At 36.9% G+C, this 17,060-nt stretch overlaps 12 non-coding genes and 1 pseudogene across 12 annotated transcripts; all 13 read right to left on the bottom strand.

Annotated features, from left to right (window-relative positions):
* Positions 1-318: 318 nt before the first annotated feature.
* Positions 319-437, bottom strand: LOC134855749 (5S ribosomal RNA). The gene has a single exon (XR_010164605.1). It is a non-coding gene; the product is annotated as a 5S ribosomal RNA (ribosomal RNA).
* Positions 438-3,702: 3,265 nt separating this feature from the next.
* On the bottom strand, positions 3,703-3,821 carry LOC134855770 (5S ribosomal RNA). Its single transcript, XR_010164625.1, has one exon. It is a non-coding gene; the product is annotated as a 5S ribosomal RNA (ribosomal RNA).
* A 979-nt stretch (positions 3,822-4,800) lies between these two features.
* Positions 4,801-4,919, bottom strand: LOC134855750 (5S ribosomal RNA). The gene has a single exon (XR_010164606.1). It is a non-coding gene; the product is annotated as a 5S ribosomal RNA (ribosomal RNA).
* A 979-nt stretch (positions 4,920-5,898) lies between these two features.
* Positions 5,899-6,017, bottom strand: LOC134855743 (5S ribosomal RNA). Its single transcript, XR_010164599.1, has one exon. It is a non-coding gene; the product is annotated as a 5S ribosomal RNA (ribosomal RNA).
* A 979-nt stretch (positions 6,018-6,996) lies between these two features.
* On the bottom strand, positions 6,997-7,115 carry LOC134855762 (5S ribosomal RNA). Its single transcript, XR_010164617.1, has one exon. It is a non-coding gene; the product is annotated as a 5S ribosomal RNA (ribosomal RNA).
* Positions 7,116-8,093: 978 nt separating this feature from the next.
* Positions 8,094-8,212, bottom strand: LOC134855719 (5S ribosomal RNA). Its single transcript, XR_010164577.1, has one exon. It is a non-coding gene; the product is annotated as a 5S ribosomal RNA (ribosomal RNA).
* Positions 8,213-9,371: 1,159 nt separating this feature from the next.
* LOC134855759 (5S ribosomal RNA) lies at positions 9,372-9,490 on the bottom strand. Its single transcript, XR_010164614.1, has one exon. It is a non-coding gene; the product is annotated as a 5S ribosomal RNA (ribosomal RNA).
* Positions 9,491-10,615: 1,125 nt separating this feature from the next.
* Positions 10,616-10,734, bottom strand: LOC134855761 (5S ribosomal RNA). Its single transcript, XR_010164616.1, has one exon. It is a non-coding gene; the product is annotated as a 5S ribosomal RNA (ribosomal RNA).
* A 960-nt stretch (positions 10,735-11,694) lies between these two features.
* Positions 11,695-11,813, bottom strand: LOC134855718 (5S ribosomal RNA). The gene has a single exon (XR_010164576.1). It is a non-coding gene; the product is annotated as a 5S ribosomal RNA (ribosomal RNA).
* Positions 11,814-12,973: 1,160 nt separating this feature from the next.
* LOC134855723 (5S ribosomal RNA) lies at positions 12,974-13,092 on the bottom strand. Its single transcript, XR_010164581.1, has one exon. It is a non-coding gene; the product is annotated as a 5S ribosomal RNA (ribosomal RNA).
* Positions 13,093-14,248: 1,156 nt separating this feature from the next.
* On the bottom strand, positions 14,249-14,368 carry LOC134855740 (5S ribosomal RNA). The gene has a single exon (XR_010164597.1). It is a non-coding gene; the product is annotated as a 5S ribosomal RNA (ribosomal RNA).
* Positions 14,369-15,529: 1,161 nt separating this feature from the next.
* On the bottom strand, positions 15,530-15,648 carry LOC134855776 (5S ribosomal RNA; annotated as a pseudogene).
* Positions 15,649-16,791: 1,143 nt separating this feature from the next.
* LOC134855729 (5S ribosomal RNA) lies at positions 16,792-16,910 on the bottom strand. The gene has a single exon (XR_010164586.1). It is a non-coding gene; the product is annotated as a 5S ribosomal RNA (ribosomal RNA).
* Positions 16,911-17,060: the final 150 nt, after the last annotated feature.

Here is a 17,060-nt window from a genome sequence, read left to right as displayed (position 1 = left end):
TGGGCAAGTTATGGCCGTTCGCGCAATTCACCAGGCTCGATTGGGCTTAACTTTTTGACATCACCGAAATTCAAAAGGCTATAACTCAAAAACCCCAAAAGTTATCTCCATTATTTTTGGCCTATCAGCAGCTTATTGTACACAAAATTGATACTGCAAGAGAAATTTCTCGGTTTTCTGTTGTTTTGGCCAAAATTTGACCCATTGAAAAATTTTGCACCACGCTCGATTAGGCTTAACTTTTTGACATCACTGAAATTTAAACAGCAATAACTCTTAGGGTGTAAAAGTAAAAGAAATACTTTTGCTTTAAATAAAAACCTACAACACCTGGTGATCCCAGGCGGTCTCCCATCCAAGTACTAACCAGGCCCAAAGTTGCTTAACTTCGGTGGTCGGACGAGAACCGGTGCATTCAAGATGGTATGGTCGTAGGCTTTTGAGGTACAGGGTGTCTTGGATGACTATCTATGACATGATAGCCGCACATTCACTGTAAGTGGCATATGACTGAATACCAGCCAGGATACTGTCAGTTGCTTTTAGCCTAATTGTTGTGATAAACTTATTAAATAGGTAAGGATTCAAATCTATTTGATAAGTTTTCTTTGAATGCACTCTGCGACAACGGAGAACAGCCCAATTCTCTTTAAAAAAGCAAGAAAAAAAATTGAACTAAGTTAAAAGATAGCTTTTAGGCCACTTTTCGTCCAAATTGGCCGAAACTCGGGCCCCCCAATTTTTCAACTGATGATTACTCCACGTACACTTAAGCTGCAAACGTCGTTTTGTGCTCGTTGGAATTTTTTCTGAGCTGAAATTTTTGAAACAAGATGAAAAAAATGAACTTTGAAAGAAAAAAAAACAAAAATTTTGAAAATTTCATTTTTTGCACCACGCTCGATTAGGCTTAACTTTTTGGCATCACTGAGATTTCAAAAGCTTATAACTTTGTGTTGGACCGACGAAATCGGTTCTTTTTCTCAGTTCCCCAAGATTTGACTATGATCTTATGATCCAAATAATAAAATTTGGAAATTTTAAAATGTTTGGGCAAGTTAGGGCCGTTCGCGCAATTCACCAGGCTCGATTGGGCTCAACTTTTTGACATCACCGAAACTCAAAAGGCTATAACTCAAAGACCCCAAAAGTTATCTACATTATTTTTAGCCTATCAGCAGCTTATTGTACACAAAATTGATACTGCAAAAGAAATTTTTCGGTTTTCTGTTGTTTTGGCCAAAATTTGACCCATTGAAAATTTTTGCACCACGCTCGATTAGGCTTAACTTTTTGACATCACCGAACTTTAAACAGCAATAACTCTTAGCGTATAAAAGTAAAAGAAATACTTTTGCTTTAAATAAAAGCCTACAACACCTGGTGTTCCCAGGCGGTCTACCATCCAAGTACTTACCAGGCCCAATGTTGCTAACTTCGGTGATCAACATGGTATGGTCATAGGCATTTGAGTTACTCCGCTTTCATTTATACCCTGACTAGCATATGTCTATGTACAATACTTTTAAAACACTCGCCCTCGCGCGAGAGTAAAAATATGCTCTTATACCATGTAGAAGTTTACACGCTCACGTTATAATTTATGCATTTCAAACAAAATTTTGAAAATTGACAATGTTTGGAATTTTTTTGACCCAATGTGTTTTATGGCCAAATCAGCTGGTCAAAACCTACGGAGCGTGTACAGGGTGTCTTAGATGACTATCTATGACATGATAGCCGCACATTCACTGTAAGTGGCATATGATTGAATACCAGCCAGGATACTGTCAGTTGCTTTTAGCCTAATTGTTATGATAAACTTATTAAATAGGTAAATACTCAAATCTATTTGATAAGTTTTCTTTGAATGCACTCTGCGACAGCGGAGGGCAGCCCAATTCTCTTAAAAAATGCAAGAAAAAAAATTGCACTAAGTTAAAAGATAGCTTTTAGGCCAATTTTCGTCCAAAATGGCCGAAATTCGGGTCCCCCCAAATTTTCAACTGATGATTACTCCACGTACACTTAAGCTACAAACGTCGTTTTGGGCTCGTTGGATATTTCCTGAGCTGAAATTTTTGAAACAAGATGAAAAAAATGAACTTTGAAGGAAAAAAAACCAAAAATTTTGAAAGTTTCATTTTTTGCACCACGCTCGATTAGGCTTAACTTTTTGGCATCACCGAGAATTCAAAAGCTTATAACTTTGTGTTGGACCGACAAAATCGGTTCATTTTCTCAGTCCCCCAAGATTCGACCATGATCTTATGATCCAACTTCTAAAATTTGGAAATTTTAAAATTTTTGGGCAAGTTATGGCCGTTCGCGCAATTCACCAGGCTCGATTGGGCTTAACTTTTTGACATCACCGAAATTCAAAAGGCTATAACTCAAAGACCCCAAAAGTTATCTCCATTATTTTTAGCCTATCAGCAGCCTATTGTACACAAAATTGATACTGCAAAAGAAATTTTTCGGTTTTCTGTTGTTTTGGCCAAAATTTGACCCATTGAAAATTTTTGCACCACGCTCGATTAGGCTTAACTTTTTGACATCACCGAACTTTAAACAGCAATAACTCTTAGGGTGTAAAAGTAAAAGAAATACTTTTGCTTTAAATAAAATCCTACAACACCTGGTGTTCCCAGGCGGTCTCCCATCCAAGTACTTACCAGGCCCAATGTTGCTAACTTCGGTGATCAACATGGTATGGTCGTAGGCATTTGAGTTACTCCGCTTTCATTTATACCCTGACTAGCATATGTCTATGTACAATACATTTAAAACACTCGCCCTCGCGCGAGAGTAAAAATATGCTCTTATACCATGTAGAAGTTTACACGCTCACGTTATAATTTATGCATTTCAAACAAAATTTTGAAAATTGACAATGTTTGGAATTTTTTTGACCCAATGTGTTTTATGGCCAAATCAGCTGGTCAAAACCTACGGAGCGTGTACAGGGTGTCTTAGATGACTATCTATGACATGATAGCCGCACATTCACTGTAAGTGGCATATGATTGAATACCAGCCAGGATACTGTCAGTTGCTTTTAGCCTAATTGTTGTGATAAACTTATTAAATAGGTAAGTATTCAAATCTATTTGATAAGTTTTGTTTGAATGCACTCTGCGACAACGTAGGGCAGCCCAATTCTCTTTAAAAATGCAAGAAAAAAAATTGCACTAAGTTAAAAGATAGCTTTTAGGCCAATTTTCGTCCAAAATGGCCGAAATTCGGGTACCCCAAGTTTTCAACTGATGATTACTCCACGTACACTTAAGCTACAAACGTCGTTTTGGGCTCGTTGGAATTGTCGTGAGCTGAAATTTATGAAGCGAGATGAAAAAATTGAACTTTGAATGAAACAAAAACAAAAATTTTGAAAGTTTCCTTTTTTGCACCACACCACGCTCGATTAGGCTTAACTTTTTGACATCACCGAAATTCAAAAGATTATAACTCAAAGACCCCGAAAGTTATCTCCTTTATTTTTGGCCTATCAGCAGCTGATTGTACACAAAATTGATACTGCAAAAGAAACTTTTCGGTTTTCTGTTGTTTTGGCTAAAATTTGACCCATTGAAAATTTTTGCACCACGCTCGATTAGGCTTAACTTTTTGACATCACCGAAATTTAAACAGCAATAACTCTTAGCGTATAAAAGTAAAAGAAATTTTTTTGCTTTAAATAAAAGCCTACAACAACTGATGTTCCCAGGCGGTCTCCCATCCAAGTACTAACCAGGCCTAATGTTGCTTAACTTCGGTGATCGAACGAGAACCGATGCATTCAACATGGTATTGTCGTAAGCATTTGAGTTACTCCGCTTTCAATTATATCCTGACTAGCATATGTCTATGTACATTACTTTTAAAACACTCGCCCTCGCGCGAGAGTAAAAAATGCTCTTATACCATGTAAAAGTTTACACGCTCACGTTATAATTTATGCATTTCAAACAAAATTTTGAAAATTGACAATGTTTGGAATTTTTTTGACCCAATGTGTTTTATGGCCAAATCAGCTGGTCAAAACCTACGGAGCATGTACAGGGTGTCTTGGATGACCATCTATGACATGATAGCCGCACATTCACTGTAAGTGGCATATGATTGGATACCAGCCAGGATACTGTCAGTTGCTTTTAGCCTAATTGTTGTGATAAACTTATTAAATAGGTAAGTATTCAAATCTATTTGATAAGTTTTCTTTGAATGCACTCTGCGACAGCGGAACGCAGCCCAATTCTCTTACAAAATGCAAGAAAAAAGTTGCACTAACTTAAAAGTTAGATTTTAGGCCAATTTTTGTCCAAAATGGCCGAAATTCGGGTCCCCCCAAATTTTCAACTGATGATTACTCCACGTACACTTAAGCTACAAACGTCGTTTTGGGCTCGTTGGAATTTTCCTGAGCTGAAATTTATGAAACGAGATGAAAAAAAATGAACTTTGAACGAAAAAAAAAACAAAAATTTTGAAAGTTTCATTTTTTGCACCACACCACGCTCGATTAGGCTTAACTTTTTGACATCACCGAAAATCAAAAGACTATAACTCAAAGACCCCAAAATTTATCTCCATTATTTTCGGCCTATCAGCAGCTGATTGTACACAAAATTGATACTGCAAAAGAAACTTTTCGGTTTTCTGTTGTTTTGGCCAAAATTTCACCCATTGAATATTTTTGCACCACGCTCGATTAGGCTTAACTTTTTGTCATCTCCGAAATTTAAACAGCAATAACTCTTAGCGTATAAAAGTAAAAGAAATTCTTTTGCTTTAAAAAGAAGCCTACAACAACTGGTGTTCCCAGGCGGTCTCCCATCCAAGTACTAACCAGGCCTAATGTTGCTTAACTTCGGTGATCGAACGAGAACCGATGCATTCAACATGGTATGATCGTAGGCATTTGAGTTACTCCGCTTTCATTTATATCCTGACTAGCATAAGTCTATGTACATTACTTTTAAAACACTCGCCCTCGCGCGAGAGTAATAATATGCTCTTATACCATGTAAAAGTTTACACGCTCACGTTATAATTTATGCATTTCAAACAAAATTTTGAAAATTGACAATGTTTGGAATTTTTTTGACCCAATGTGTTTTATGGCCAAATCAGCTGGTCAAAAGCTACGGAGCGTGTACAGGGTGTCTTGGATGACCATCTATGACATGATAGCCGCACATTCACTGTTAGTGGCATATGACTGAATACCAGCCAGGATACTGTCAGTTGCTTTTGGCCTAATTGTTGTGATAAACTTATTAAATAGGTAAGTATTCAAATCTATTTGATAAGTTTTCTTTGAATGCACTCTGCGACAGCGAAGGGCAGCCCAATTCTCTTTAAAAATGCAAGAAAAAAGTTGCACTAACTTAAAAGTTAGATTTTAGGCCAATTTTCGTCCAAAATGGCCGAAATTCGGGTCCCCCCAAAGTTTCAACTGATGATTACTCCACGTACACTTAAGCTACAAACGTCGTTTTGGGCTCGTTGGAATTGTCGTGAGCTGAAATTTATGAAACGAGATGAAAAAATTGAACTTTGAACGAAAAAAAAAACAAAAATTTTGAAAATTTCCTTTTTTGCACCACACCACGCTCGATTAGGCTTAACTTTTTGACATCACCGAAACTCAAAAGACTATAACTCAAACACCCCGAAAGTTATCTCCTTTATTTTTGGCCTATCAGCAGCTGATTGTACACAAAATTGATACTGCAAAAGAAACTTTTTGGTTTTCTGTTGTTTTGGCCAAAATTTGACCCATTGAAAATTTTTGCACCACGCTCGATTAGGCTTAACTTTTTGACATCACCGAAATTTAAACAGCAATAACTCTTAGCGTATAAAAGTAAAAGAAATTCTTTTGCTTTAAATAGAAGCCTACAACAACTGGTGTTCCCAGGCGGTCTCCCATCCAAGTACTAACCAGGCCTAATGTTGCTTAACTTCGGTGATCGAACGAGAACCGATGCATTCAACATGGTATGGTCGTAGGCATTTGAGTTACTCCGCTTTTATTTATATCCTGACTAGCATAAGTCTATGTACATTACTTTTAAAACACTCGCCCTCGCGCGAGAGTAATAATATGCTCTTATACCATGTAAAAGTTTACACGCTCACGTTATAATTTATGCATTTCAAACAAAATTTTGAAAATTGACAATGTTTGGAATTTTTTTGACCCAATGTGTTTTATGGCCAAATCAGCTGGTCAAAAGCTACGGAGCGTGTACAGGGTGTCTTGGATGACCATCTATGACATGATAGCCGCACATTCACTGTTAGTGGCATATGACTGAATACCAGCCAGGATACTGTCAGTTGCTTTTGGCCTAATTGTTGTGATAAACTTATTAAATAGGTAAGTATTCAAATCTATTTGATAAGTTTTCTTTGAATGCACTCTGCGACAGCGAAGGGCAGCCCAATTTTCTTTAAAAATGCAAGAAAAAAGTTGCACTAACTTAAAAGTTAGATTTTAGGCCAATTTTCGTCCAAAATGGCCGAAATTCGGGTCCCCCCAAAGTTTCAACTGATGATTACTCCACGTACACTTAAGCTACAAACGTCGTTTTGGGCTCGTTGGAATTGTCGTGAGCTGAAATTTATGAAACGAGATGAAAAAATTGAACTTTGAACGAAAAAAAAAACAAAAATTTTGAAAATTTCCTTTTTTGCACCACACCACGCTCGATTAGGCTTAACTTTTTGACATCACCGAAACTCAAAAGACTATAACTCAAACACCCCGAAAGTTATCTCCTTTATTTTTGGCCTATCAGCAGCTGATTGTACACAAAATTGATACTGCAAAAGAAACTTTTTCGTTTTCTGTTGTTTTGGCCAAAATTTGACCCATTGAAAATTTTTGCACCACGCTCGATTAGGCTTAACTTTTTGACATCACCGAAATTGAAACAGCAATAACTCTTAGCGTATAAAAGTAAAAGAAATTTTTTTGCTTTAAATAAAAGCCTACAACAACTGGTGTTCCCAGGCGGTCTCCCATCCAAGTACTAACCAGGCCTAATGTTGCTTAACTTCGGTGATCGAACGAGAACCGATGCATTCAACATGGTATTGTCGTAGGCATTTGAGTTACTCCGCTTTCATTTATATCCTGACTAGCATATGTCTATGTACATTACTTTTAAAACACTCGCCCTCGCGCGAGAGTAAAAAATGCTCTTATACCATGTAAAAGTTTACACGCTCACGTTATAATTTATGCATTTCAAACAAAATTTTGAAAATTGACAATGTTTGGAATTTTTTTGACCCAATGTGTTTTATGGCCAAATCAGCTGGTCAAAACCTACGGAGCGTGTACAGGGTGTCTTGGATGACCATCTATGACATGATAGCCGCACATTCACTGTAAGTGGCATATGATTGGATACCAGCCAGGATACTGTCAGTTGCTTTTAGCCTAATTGTTGTGATAAACTTATTAAATAGGTAAGTATTCAAATCTATTTGATAAGTTTTCTTTGAATGCACTCTGCGACAGCGGAACGCAGCCCAATTCTCTTACAAAATGCAAGAAAAAAGTTGCACTAACTTAAAAGTTAGATTTTAGGCCAATTTTCGTCCAAAATGGCCGAAATTCGGGTCCCCCCAAATTTTCAACTGATGATTACTCCACGTACACTTAGGCTACAAACGTCGTTTTGGGCTCGTTGGAATTTTCCTGAGCTGAAATTTATGAAACAAGATGAAAAAAATGAACTTTGAACGAAAAAAAAAACAAAAATTTTGAAAGTTTCATTTTTTGCACCACACCACGCTCGATTAGGCTTAACTTTTTGACATCACCGAAAATCAAAAGACTATAACTCAAAGACCCCAAAAGTTATCTCCATTATTTTTGGCCTATCACCAGCTGATTATACACAAAATTGATACTGCAAAAGAAACTTTTCGGTTTTCTGTTGTTTTGGCCAAAATTTGACCCATTGAAAATTTTTGCACCACGCTCGATTAGGCTTAACTTTTTGACATCTCCGAAATTTAAACAGCAATAACTCTTAGCGTATAAAAGTAAAAGAAATTCTTTTGCTTTAAATAGAAGCCTACAACAACTGGTGTTCCCAGGCGGTCTCCCATCCAAATACTAACCAGGCCCAATGTTGCTTAACTTCGGTGATCGGACGAGAACCGGTGCATTCAACATGGTATGGTCGTAGGCATTTGAGTTACTCCGCTTTCATTTATATCCTGACTAGCATAAGTCTATGTACATTACTTTTAAAACACTCGCCCTCGCGCGAGAGTAATAATATGCTCTTATACCATGTAAAAGTTTACACGCTCACGTTATAATTTATGCATTTCAAACAAAATTTTGAAAATTGACAATGTTTGGAATTTTTTTGACCCAATGTGTTTTATGGCCAAATCAGCTGGTCAAAACCTATGGAGCGTGTACAGGGTGTCTTGGATGACCATCTATGACATGATAGCCGCACATTCACTGTAAGTGGCATATGATTGGATACCAGCCAGGATACTGTCAGTTGCTTTTAGCCTAATTGTTGTGATAAACTTATTAAATAGGTAAGTATTCAAATCTATTTGATAAGTTTTGTTTTAATACACTCTGCGACATTAGAACGCAGCCGAATTCTCTTAAAAAATGCAAGAAAAAAAATTGCAGTAACTTAAAAGTTAGATTTTAGGCCAATTTTCGTCCAAAATATCCGAAATTCGGGTCCCCCCAAAATTTCAACTGATGATTACTCCACGCACACTTAAGCTACAAACGTCGTTTTGGGCTCGTTGGAATTGTCCTGAGCTGAATTTTATGAAACAAGATGAAAAATTGAACTTTGAACGAAAAAAAAAACAAAAATTTTGAAAATTTCATTTTTTGCACCATGCTCGATTAGGCTTAACTTTTTGGCATCACCGAGATTTCAAAAACATATAACTTTGTGTTGGACCGACGAAATCGGTTCAATTTCTCAGTCCCCCATGATTTGTGCATGATCTTATGATCCAAATAACAAAATTTGAAAATTTTAAAATTTTTGGGCAAGTTATGGCCGTTCGCGCAATTCACCAGGCTCGATTGGGCTTAACTTTTTGACAAAGCGAAATTCAAAAGGCTATAACCCAAAGACCTCAAAAGTTATCTCCATTATTTTTGGCCTATCAGCAGCTGATTGTACACAAAATTGATACTGCAAAAAAAAATTTTCGGTTTTCTGTTGTTTTGACCAAAGTTTGACCCATTGAATATTTTTGCACCACGCTCGATTAGGCTTAACTTTTTGACATCACCGAAATTTAAACAGCAATAACTCTTAGCGTATAAAAGTAAAAGAAATAATTTTGCTTTAAATAAAAGCCTAAAACACCTGGTGTTCCCAGGCGGTCTCCCATCCAAGTACTAACCAGGCCTAATGTTGCTTAACTTCGGTGATCGAACGAGAACCGATGCATTCAACATGGTATTGTCGTAGGCATTTGAGTTACTCCGCTTTCATTTATATCCTGACTAGCATATGTCTATGTACATTACTTTTAAAACACTCGCCCTCGCGCGAGAGTAAAAAATGCTCTTATACCATGTAAAAGTTTACACGCTCACGTTATAATTTATGCATTTCAAACAAAATTTTGAAAATTGACAATGTTTGGAATTTTTTTGACCCAATGTGTTTTATGGCCAAATCAGCTGGTCAAAACCTACGGAGCGTGTACAGGGTGTCTTGGATGACCATCTATGACATGATAGCCGCACATTGACTGTAAGTGGCATATGATTGAATACCAGCCAGGATACTGTCAGTTGCTTTTAGCCTAATTGTTGTGATAAACTTATTAAATAGGTAAGTATTCAAATCTATTTGATAAGTTTTCTTTGAATGCACTCGGCGACAGCGGAGGGCAGCCCAATTCTCTTTAAAAAAGCAAGAAAAAAATTGCACTAAGTTAAAAGTTAGATTTTAGGCCAATTTTCGTCCAAAATGGCCGAAATTCGGGTCCCCCCAAAATTTCAACTGATGATTACTCCAAGTACACTTAAGCTACAAACGTCGTACAATTGTCTTAAAAAATGCAAGAAAAAAATTGCCCTAACTTAAAAGTTAGATTTTAGGCCAATTTTCGTCCAAAATGGCCGAAATTCGGGTCCCCCCAAAGTTTAAACTGATGATTACTCCACGTACACTTAAGCTACAAACGTCGTTTTGGGCTCGTTGGAATTGTCGTGAGCTGAAATTTATGAAACGAGATGAAAAAATTGAACTTTGAACGAAAAAAAAACAAAAATTTTGAAAATTTCCTTTTTTGCACCACACCACGCTCGATTAGGCTTAACTTTTTGACATCACCGAAACTCAAAAGACTATAACTCAAACACCCCGAAAGTTATCTCCTTTATTTTTGGCCTATCAGCAGCTGATTGTACACAAAATTGATACTGCAAAAGAAACTTTTTGGTTTTCTGTTGTTTTGGCCAAAATTTGACCCATTGAAAATTTTTGCACCACGCTCGATTAGGCTTAACTTTTTGACATCACCGAAATTTAAACAGCAATAACTCTTAGCGTATAAAAGTAAAAGAAATTTTTTTGCTTTAAATAAAAGCCTACAACAACTGGTGTTCCCAGGCGGTCTCCCATCCAAGTACTAACCAGGCCTAATGTTGCTTAACTTCGGTGATCGAACGAGAACCGATGCATTCAACATGGTATTGTCGTAGGCATTTGAGTTACTCCGCTTTCATTTATATCCTGACTAGCATATGTCTATGTACATTACTTTTAAAACACTCGCCCTCGCGCGAGAGTAAAAAATGCTCTTATACCATGTAAAAGTTTACACGCTCACGTTATAATTTATGCATTTCAAACAAAATTTTGAAAATTGACAATGTTTGGAATTTTTTTGACCCAATGTGTTTTATGGCCAAATCAGCTGGTCAAAACCTACGGAGCGTGTACAGGGTGTCTTGGATGACCATCTATGACATGATAGCCGCACATTCACTGTAAGTGGCATATGATTGGATACCAGCCAGGATACTGTCAGTTGCTTTTAGCCTAATTGTTGTGATAAACTTATTAAATAGGTAAGTATTCAAATCTATTTGATAAGTTTTCTTTGAATGCACTCTGCGACAGCGGAACGCAGCCCAATTCTCTTACAAAATGCAAGAAAAAAGTTAGATTTTAGGCCAATTTTCGTCCAAAATGGCCGAAATTCGGGTCCCCCCAAATTTTCAACTGATGATTACTCCACGTACACTTAGGCTACAAACGTCGTTTTGGGCTCGTTGGAATTTTCCTGATCTGAAATTTATGAAATAAGATGAAAAAAATGAACTTTGAACGAAAAAAAAACAAAAATTTTGAAAGTTTCATTTTTTGCACCACACCACGCTCGATTAGGCTTAACTTTTTGACATCACCGAAAATCAAGAGACTATAACTCAAAGACCCCAAAAGTTATCTCCATTATTTTTGGCCTATCACCAGCTGATTATACACAAAATTGATACTGCAAAAGAAACTTTTCGGTTTTCTGTTGTTTTGGCCAAAATTTGACCCATTGAAAATTTTTGCACCACGCTCGATTAGGCTTAACTTTTTGACATCTCCGAAATTTAAACAGCAATAACTCTTAGCGTATAAAAGTAAAAGAAATTCTTTTGCTTTAAATAGAAGCCTACAACAACTGGTGTTCCCAGGCGGTCTCCCATCCAAATACTAACCAGGCCCAATGTTGCTTAACTTCGGTGATCGGACGAGAACCGGTGCATTCAACATGGTATGGTCGTAGGCATTTGAGTTACTCCGCTTTCATTTATATCCTGACTAGCATAAGTCTATGTACATTACTTTTAAAACACTCGCCCTCGCGCGAGAGTAATAATATGCTCTTATACCATGTAAAAGTTTACACGCTCACGTTATAATTTATGCATTTCAAACAAAATTTTGAAAATTGACAATGTTTGGAATTTTTTTGACCCAATGTGTTTTATGGCCAAATCAGCTGGTCAAAACCTATGGAGCGTGTACAGGGTGTCTTGGATGACCATCTATGACATGATAGCCGCACATTCACTGTAAGTGGCATATGATTGGATACCAGCCAGGATACTGTCAGTTGCTTTTAGCCTAATTGTTGTGATAAACTTATTAAATAGGTAAGTATTCAAATCTATTTGATAAGTTTTGTTTTAATACACTCTGCGACATTAGAACGCAGCCGAATTCTCTTAAAAACTGCAAGAAAAAAAACTGCAGTAACTTAAAAGTTAGATTTTAGGCCAATTTTCGTCCAAAATATCCGAAATTCGGGTCCCCCCAAAATTTCAACTGATGATTACTCCACGCACACTTAAGCTACAAACGTCGTTTTGGGCTCGTTGGAATTGTCCTGAGCTGAATTTTATGAAACAAGATGAAAAATTGAACTTTGAACGAAAAAAAAACAAAAATTTTGAAAATTTCATTTTTTGCACCACGCTCGATTAGGCTTAACTTTTTGGCATCACCGAGATTTCAAAAACATATAACTTTGTGTTGGACCGACGAAATCGGTTCAATTTCTCAGTCCCCCATGATTTGTGCATGATCTTATGATCCAAATAACAAAATTTGAAAATTTTAAAATTTTTGGGCAAGTTATGGCCGTTCGCGCAATTCACCAGGCTCGATTGGGCTTAACTTTTTGACATCACCGAAATTCAAAAGGCTATTAACTCAAAGACCCCAAAAGTTATCTCCATTATTTTTGGCCTATCAGCAGCTGATTGTACACAAAATTGATACTGCAAAAGAAACTTTTCGGTTTTCTGTTGTTTTGGCCAAAAGTTGACCCATTGAAAATTTTCGCACCACGCTCGATTAGGCTTAACTTTTTGACATCACCGAAATTTAAACAGCAATAACTCTTAGCGTATAAAAGTAAAAGAAATTCTTTTGCTTTAAATAAAAACCTACAACAACTGGTGTTCCCAGGCGGTCTCCCATTCAAGTACTAACCAGGCCCAATGTTGCTTAACTTCGGTGATCGGACGAGAACCGGTGCATTCAACATGGTATGGTCGTAGGCATTTGAGTTACTCTGCTTTCATTTATATCCTGACTATGTGACTATGAACATTAATTTTAAAACACTCGCACTCGCGCGAGAGTAAAAATGTGCTCTTATACCATGTAAAATATTCCACGCTCACAGTATAATTTATGCATTTCAAACAAAATTTTGAAAAATGACAATGTTTGGAATTTTATTGACCCAATGTGTTTTATGGCCAAATCAGCTGGTCAAAACCTACGGAGCGTGTACAGGGTGTATTGGATGACCATCTATGACATGATAGCCGCACATTCACTGTAAGTGGCATATGATTAGATACCAGCCAGGATACTGTCAGTTGCTTTTAGCCTAATTGATGTGATAAACTTATTAAATAGGTAAGTATTAAAATATATTTGATAACTTTTCTTTGAATGCACTCTGCGACAGCGGAAGGCAGCCCAATTCTCTTAAAAAAGGCTAGAAAAAAAATTGCACTAAGTTAAAAGTTAGATTTTAGGCCAATGTTCGTCCAAAATGGCCGAAATTCGGGTCCCCCCAAATTTTTAACTGATGATTACTCCACGTACACTTAAGCTACAAACGTCGTTTTGGGCTCATTGGAATTTTCCTGAGCTGAAAATTATGAAACGAGATGAAAAAAATGAACTTTGAACGAAAAAAAAAACAAAATTTTTGAAAATTTCATTTTTGCACCACGCTCGATTAGGCTTAACTTTTTGGCATCACCGAGAATTCAAAAGCTTATAACTTTGTGTTGGACCGACGAAATCGGTTCATTTTTTCAGTCCCCCAAGATTTGATCATGATCTTATGATCCAAATAATAAAAATTGGAAATTTTAAAATTTTTGGGCAAGTTATGGCCGTTCGCGCAATTCACCAGGCTCGATTGGGCTTATTTTTTTGACATCACCGAAATTCAAAAGGCTATAACTCAAAGACCCCAAATGTTATCTCCCTTATTTTTTGCCTATCAGCAGCTGATTGTACACAAAATTGATACTGCAAAAGAAATTTTTCGGTTTTCTGTTGTTTTGGCCAAAATTTGACCCATTGAAAATTTTTGCACCACGCTCGATTAGGCTTAACTTTTTGACATCACCGAATTTAAACAGCAATAACTCTTAGCGTATAAAAGTAAAAGAAATACTTTTGCTTTAAATAAAAGCCTACAACACCTGGTGTTCCCAGGCGGTCTCCCATCCAAGTACTAACCAGGCCAAAAGGTTGCTTAACTTCGGTGATCGGACGAGAACCGGTGCATTCAACATGGTATGGTCGTAGGCATTTGAGTTACTCCGCTTTCATTTATATCCTGACTAGCATATGTCTATCTACATTACTTTTAAAACACTCGCCCTCGCGCGAGAGTAAAAATATGCTCTTATACCATGTAAAAGTTTACAAGCTCACGTTATAATTCATGTATTTCAAACAAAATTTTGAAAATTGACAATAATTGGAATTTTTTTGACCCAATGTGTTCTATGGCCAAATCGGCTGGTCAAAACCTACGGAGCGTGTACAGAGTGTCTTGGATGACCATCTATGACATGATAGCCGCACATTCACTGTAAGTGGCATATGATTGAATACCAGCCAGGATACTGTCAGTTGCTTTTAGCCTAATTGTTGTGATAAACTTATGAAAAAGGTAAGTATTCAAATCTATTTGATAAGTTTTCTTTTAATGCAATCTGCGACAGCGGAGGGCAGCCTAATTCTCTTAAAAATGCAAGCAAAAAAATTGCACTAACTTAAAAGTTAGATTTGAGGCCAATTTTCGTCCAAAATGGCCGAAATTCGGGTCCCCCCAAATTTTTAACTGATGATTACTTTACTCCACGTACACTTAAGCTACAAACGTCGTTTTGTGCTCGTTGGAATTTTCCTGAGCTGAAATTTTTGAAACAAGATGAAAAAAATGAACTTTGAAAGAAAAAAAAACAAAAATTTTGAAAATTTCATTTTTTGCACCACGCTCGATTAGGCTTAACTTTTTGGCATCACTGAGATTTCAAAAGCCTATAACTTTGTGTTGGACTGACGAAATTGGTTCATTTTCTCAGTCCCCCAAGATTTGACCGTGATTTTATGATCCAAATAATAAAATTTGAAAATTTTAAAATTTTTGGGCAAGTTATGGCCGTTCGCGCAATTCACCAGGCTCAATAGGACTTAACTTTTTGACATCACCGAAATTCAAAAGGCTATAACTCAAAGACCCCAAAAGTTATCTCCATTATTTTTGGCCTATCAGCAGCTGATTGTACACAAAATTGATACTGCAAAAGAAATTTTTCGGTTTTCGTTTTTTCGCCAAAATTTGACCCATTGAAAATTTTTGCACCACGCTCGATTAGGCTTAACTTTTTGATATCGCCAAACTTTAAACAGCAATAACTTTTAGCGTGTAAAAGTAAAAGTTTTAATTTGCTTTAAACAAAAATTTACAATACCTGGTGTTCCCAGGCTGTCTCCCATCCAAGTACTAACCAGGCCCAAAGTAGCTTAACTTCGGTGATCGGACGAGAACCGGTGCATTCAACATGGTAAGGTCGTAGGCATTTGAGTTACTCCGCTTTCATTTATATCCTGACTAGCATATGTCTGTGTACATTAGTTTTTAAACACTCGCCCTCGCGCGAGAGTAAAAGTTTGCTCTTATACCATGTAAAAGTTTACACGCTCACGTTATAATTTATGCATTTCAAAAAAATTTTGAAAAACTACAATGTTTGGAATTTTTTTGACCCAATGTGTTTTATGGCCAAATCAGCTGGTCAAAACCTACGGAGCGTGTACAGGGTGTCTTGGATGACCATCTATGACATGATAGCCGCACATTCACTGTAAGTGGCATATGATTGTATACCAGCCAGGATACTGTCAGTTGCTTTTAGCCTAATTGTTGTGATAAACTTATTAAATAGGTAAGTATTCAAATCTATTTGATAAGTTTTCTTTAAATGCACTCTGCGACAGCGGAGGGCAGCCCAATTCTCCTAAAAAAATTGCACTAACTTAAAAGTTAGATTTTAGGCCAATTTTCGTCCAAAATGGCCGAAATTCGGGTCTCCCCAAATTTTTAACTGATGATTACTCCACGTACACTTAAGCTACAAACGTTGTTTTGGGCTCGTTGGAATTTTCCTGAGCTGAAATTTTTGAAAAGAGATGAAAAAAATGAACTTTGAACGAAAAAACCAAAAATTTTGAAAATTTCATTTTTTGCACCACGCTCGATTAGGCTTAACTTTTTGGCATCACCGAGATTTCAAAAGCTTATAACTTTGTGTTGGATCGACGAAATCGGTTCACTTTCTCAGTCCCCCGAGATTTGACCACGATCTTATGATCCGAATAATAAAATTGGAAATTTTGAAATTTTTGGGCAAGTTATGGCCGTTCGCGCAATTCACCAGGCTCGATTGGACTTAACTTTTTGACATCACCGAAATTCAAAAGGCTATAACTCAAAGACCCCAATAGTTATCTCCATTATTTTTGGCCTATCAGCAGCTGATTGTACACAAAAATGATACTGCAAAGGATATTTTTCGGTTTTCTGTTGTTTTTGCCAAAATTTGACCCATTGAAAATTTTTGCACCACGCTCGATTAGGCTTAACTTTTTGACATCACCGAAATTTAAACAGCAATAACTCTTAGCGTATAAAAGTAAAAGAAATAATTTTGCTTTAAATAAAAGCCTAAAACACCTGGTGTTCCCAGGCGGTCTCACATCCAAGTACTAACCAGGCCCAATGTTGCTTAACTTCGGTGATCGGACGAGAACCGGTGCATTCAACATGGTATGGTCGTAGGCATTTGAGTTGCTCCGCTTTCATTTATATCCTGACTAGCATATGTCGGTGTACATTAGTTTTTAAACACTCGCCCTCATGCGAGAGTAAAAATTTGCACTTATACCATGTAAATTTTTGCACGCTCACGTTATAATTTATGCATATCAAAC

Source organism: Symsagittifera roscoffensis, chromosome 10 (genome assembly GCF_963678635.1).
Source record: "Symsagittifera roscoffensis chromosome 10, txSymRosc1.1, whole genome shotgun sequence".
In the NCBI taxonomy this organism is placed as follows: Eukaryota; Metazoa; Xenacoelomorpha; order Acoela; family Convolutidae; genus Symsagittifera; species Symsagittifera roscoffensis.
Note: the sequence above shows the minus strand (reverse complement) of the source record. Positions and strands in the feature narration are given on the sequence as shown.